Source organism: Moschus berezovskii, chromosome 5 (genome assembly GCF_049115385.1).
Source record: "Moschus berezovskii isolate FMDL1 chromosome 5, NW_MosBer_1.0, whole genome shotgun sequence".
Lineage (NCBI taxonomy): Eukaryota > Metazoa > Chordata > Mammalia > Artiodactyla > Moschidae > Moschus > Moschus berezovskii.
The window spans coordinates 17,594,637-17,599,745 of record NC_142464.1 but is presented as its reverse complement, the minus strand read 5'-3'; the positions used below and the strand labels follow the sequence as shown (position 1 = coordinate 17,599,745).

The following is a 5,109-nucleotide window of genomic DNA, read 5'->3' as shown; positions in this document are numbered from 1 at the left end:
TGCAGGCAGATTCTTTATCAGCTGAGCTACTAGGGAAGCCTGACAAAATGGGCTATCTTATTACAAAATACTAGGAAACAATTCTTATCTTTGCAGTTAGAAGCTTAATGATGATTAAAATAAAAGTTAGTGAACTACCTTTACAAATTACTCAGTATCATCCTTTGAAAAATATTGTCAAACCACAACAAGAAAAGGAGCTGCAGCCAGGCCCTACCACTAGTGAAATGCGCTCTTTTACTTTTCACATGCTTCCTATACTTTGAATCTACTTCTTTCTGTTATAACTACAGCGCAATGGTGATCAGTTGGCAGTTTTCATCTTTATAATGTACCAAGTCACCGTTATTAAGCTGCTCAACTTTGGTCAGGCTGAACAAAGTCCTTTCCTTGTGAGATGCCCTTTTTGTCCAAGTTCATTTGAGCCATATATTAAACTGTGTGAAATCTATAAGAACCCACAGTATCTTAAATGGGCTTCAGAGAGCACATATTTATTTTACAAATCTTTTTAGAAGAAAAACATGTTATGGTTTCTTTGGACTGGGTCCCTGACAAAGGGCAAGAGTCTGGCATGACTTGGTCTGGCATGACTTCTGAGAATTCAGGATCTTCCTGCCTGGGGACCCATATCGTGTGCCCAAGGACATGACTATAGTTAGGTTTCAGGTTCTGCGGGGAACGCTTCAATCTTGGTTGTGCTCCAGGATGTTCCAGAAACCCCGAGAAACACCGCTTAGTCCTAAGCAAAGTGTCAAGCTGAGAATTGTCTGATAATTTTTTATTTCTTATTTATTCTGTCTTCCTTATTTCATACCCCAGAAACCCCATACTCTCATCATAGTTCTCATTTATCTCCCCTTTTACTATGTCACCTGTCAGAAGTTAGTTTGGATTATTACACTGAAAAGGACAAGTGATAAAGGGTGGCTAAGAGCAGTGACTGAATCCTTTACTATCATGTATTCTAAAGGCACATGTGATGAGCACAGATCTATTACTTTACTCGAGAATAATCAAACATAGAGGTTAGATTTCAGACAGAAATGCGAGCAGGTGAATGACAAGAAGTCCTTTTCTTATCTTCTGAGCTGTGTCTTAAAAATGGGCTGCAGTTTCATTTAAGCATGTATTTGGATCTGCTGGGAAAATGAAGTAAATTATTTTAGGTGTGGCTGGTATTTTATGTTTTTGCTTTGTAGCTCAAATTTAAGTCAGCTGCCTGGATGCAGGGACTCTATAATCTCTGTAACATCCTCCTGAAGCTCAGAGAAAGGATCCTGTTGCCCAAAAGGGTTCTTTTGGTGAGTTGATGGAAATAGTGAATTTGAGTCATGTTGAAATAGGCAGTTGCCCAAGTGGCCAAAGCAATCTATTTATGGCTTTCTTATTAAGGTGTGTATTTAGGCAAGTGTCACATTCAGGCATAGGGGAATGTGATAGATGCCTTCTTGGGAAGAAAGTGGAAAGATGTTTCACAGATTAAATTCAGAAACAGCCAACAAAAGGACTTAGGGAGATATGGCTTGTCCAAGTAAAGGTGATTTATTTAAAAAGTGATTTCATAAAACTGGAATAAGCACTACAGGGAGGTTTATGTAAACTAGCAGATATGGTCATTATTTGTAAGATAAAAATTTGGTGAGATAGGACACATGATGTGAGACAAAGACATGTGCAAAACTATCATCAGATCTAAACTGAGAAGTTCTCAGAGATGGCTCCTAAAAGAATACTCACTGAAGTTACAAGAGTTGGGAAATTTAACTATTAGAGGTTATGTGATGGATAACAGGTTATTGATATGAGAGAGAGTACTGTTTTAAAAAATTGCTAAACTGCCATCTGACAATTCAAGTGGTCTAAGACTCTGTAATAACTCATCACTATTTACATTTGAAAGCTGTCAAAATTCCAAGACAATGAGGTATAATGGTAAAACATGGACATGGGAACTGGAGGGCTTTCCATCATAAGGTGGTAGCTATTCATTCTCTCTGAATGTTAGGCACAGGACTAGATTGTGTGAGAACCTTTAGCTGTATAATTCTGTGATTTTTTTAATATGATGTACATGAAAACACCACCAAAAAATAATGGCATAAAACCATAGAATTTTAAAGGAGTGCTGTGGTATAATGAATGGGAAATTTTTAAATGTTCTATTTGTGGGTTTATTCTCAAGTTTCTAGTAGTAATTAGTATTTAATTGTCTACCTTTTGTCAAAAGAAACCCATATATGTGTTGCTACAAAGCTAAAAAAAAAATACAAGCGGTGAATGGATATTTAGGGCAATCTGAGTCTTAATGCCATTCTTGGGGTTGAATTGCCTGCCAGAGACCTAAATCTCTAACATCAGAAAGAGAAATGTCTTCATCTATGTAAGCACACGGAGAAGGCAATGGCAAGCCACTCCAGTACTCTTGCCTAGAAAATCCCATGGATGGAGGAGCCTGGTAGGTTGCAGTCTGTGGGGTCGCTAAGGGTTGGACATGACTGAGCGACTTCACTTTTCACTTTCACACATTGGCGAAGGAAATGGCAACCCACTCCAGTGTTCTTGCCTGGAGAATCCCAGGGACGGGGGAGCCTGGTGGGCTTCCGTCCATGGGGTCACACAGAGTCGGACACGACTGAAGTGACTTAGCAGCAGCAGCAGCATGTAAGCACAATAAGTCCTCTGTCGGAGTTTTGGGGAACGTGGACAAACAGAGATATGATCCATTTCATTTTTCTGTGTGGAGACGCTTATGTCTCCTCTGGCTTGCTCTTACTGGGACAGAGAGATTTTGAGGCTGGAGAGCACCAGCAGCTCAAGAGGACCACAATCGCCCACAGAATGGAAGCGGGTGGAGGAGAAGGTCACTGCTGCCAGAGCAAACTCTGCCTCGCCTAGGCAGGTCATGATAACTGTTGATTATTAGCAACAACAGGAAGGAACTGGCAGATACCTTAGGGATGAAGTAACTTCGACATGCTTTACATCATTCCAAGAACATCACTCTTTAAAACAGTGTTGAGTTTTTAAGGAATTCTTTTTGGATCTACTTTGAGATAATTTTTAATAAATGTATTATAGTCTAATGGATGAGAGTTCAACTCTGATTGGGAATTAGACTTCCCTGTCTCAAAACACACTTTACCATTTACTTTGACAAAATTTTTTAATCTTCCTGCGTGTTATTTTCCTTATTAATAAACTGCCAATAAAAAGAATATACCTCAGGATAGCGGAGAGGATAAAAGAGGTACTTAGCAAGTGTTTATCAATAGAATGGCCAATATTTATTAGTTATTAATATTGTTTCTATGTAAAACAAACAGATTTCTGTAACGAAAACCTCAGATAGTTGATAAATGTGGTTATTGAACCTGAACTTCACTAACATTTCATTCTTTTTAATTTCTATTATAGTCAAGGCTCAGATGTACTCTTCAGAATCTTTCAAGATTCTCATTGCTCTCAGGGCCAGCCACCTTTGTTCTTGTCATTCAGTTTTTTCTGTAATTCCCCATTTTCTCTTACTAGCTTTAAACAAAGTTGTAAAAGGTATGAGATCAGTAATCACTAACCCTAACACCATTGTCTCACAGTTTGAATTATTAGCTTTAAGCATTTTTCCTAGCTGTCTTGGTTCTTTATTAAGCATCTCCCTCAGAAGGCAGAAATTGGAAGACTGGGATTGACACATACACACCATATTATAAAATGGATAACTAACAAGGACCTACCGAATAGCATGGCAACTCTACTCAGTACTCTGTAGTGACCCGTATGGGAAAAGAAAATAGAAAAGAGTGGATGTATGTATAACTGATTCACTTTGCTGAACACCTCAAACTAACAGAAACTTGTAAATCAACTATACCCCGATAAAAATTAATTACAAGAGAAGAAAAGATTGAGAGTTTATGTACAAAAAAGGCATCCCACCCAAAAGCCTTCTAATGTTATGGTATGGACCTTTCATTTTATTCTCTCAGTTATTGTAAAAATTTAGATGGTAAGTGTCTCTTAGAAGTATGGAACTGTAAGCCATACTTCTCCACTCCACGGCTACCACAGCTGCCCGCGTCCATGCCCCCCTTCCCCACTTCATGACAGGCTAAGCCCACAAACTAAGTGCTCAGGAGGAGGACCAGCTGCTGCCAAACCCACCTGCCCTGAGGTGGAGGGAGTGCCATCTGCAGGCAGTTCCATTTCAAAGACTTCAGTAGGGCTTTTGGCTCCTGATGAAAGTGGCCTGCAGACTGAAAAATGACCAGCATCCTGAATAGTTTAACTGGTGGACCAAGGTCCACACCATCCTGAGTACCCACAAGTGTGCGGGCCTTTCAGAAAGGGACATAAATATGGCCAGCTTCAGGGAGCAAGTGGCAGGGTCCATGACATAGACCCCACCCTTCCACTCTGAGTTCTTCAGGGGATCCAGGGAACTGGGGAGCCCTGAGATGTTGCTGCAGTCAAAACTGCCGAGTCAGTACTGCTGCCTCCGATTAGAGGCAAGTTCTTTCCCTGGAAGGAGAGGGCCATATCACTGCCAAGATGAGGAAATTAGACCATTTTTCCCACACCACTCTCTTCTTCCTTGGACCTCTGAAACATGACCTCTGATCTGAGTAAGTTCTTCCCTTGCTTCCCAACTTCCCAGCAACAGTAATGATTTATTTCCAGGCCATGTCTTGCTTGCTCCTTTTCTGATTCATTTCCCAAGAAGCTCGATGGGAACTGTGTCTACGACAAAGTCTTATCTTAGAAACCAGGACTCTAAAGCTGTCCTCATCCTATGCGACAGAAATGCATTCACTTTTATGCCTCAAATAAAATCATTGTTTCACTTGGGAAAAAAGAAAAGAAATATGATACTATAAATCTCAAAATTTCCACTCCTTTATTTTATAGATGACCAGGAAAAGCCCCCCTGAACTGAGAATGTCTTTCAAAGTCCTACAAATATTTTCTAACTAGCACTGTTATAAGATAAATGTTAGATTCTGTGGTTTTGCAAATTTCTCTTCTTAATGCACAACCTGTCTTCAGCTCCTATTCTTGCAAATTATTCTTAGAAAGCACTTATTGGCATCAACAAGTGAGAAATGACAACAC

The 5,109-nt window shown here is 39.8% G+C and overlaps 1 pseudogene; it reads left to right on the top strand.

Moving 5' to 3' along the window:
• Positions 1-4,100: 4,100 nt before the first annotated feature.
• On the top strand, positions 4,101-4,397 carry LOC148777791 (pterin-4-alpha-carbinolamine dehydratase pseudogene; annotated as a pseudogene).
• Positions 4,398-5,109: the final 712 nt, after the last annotated feature.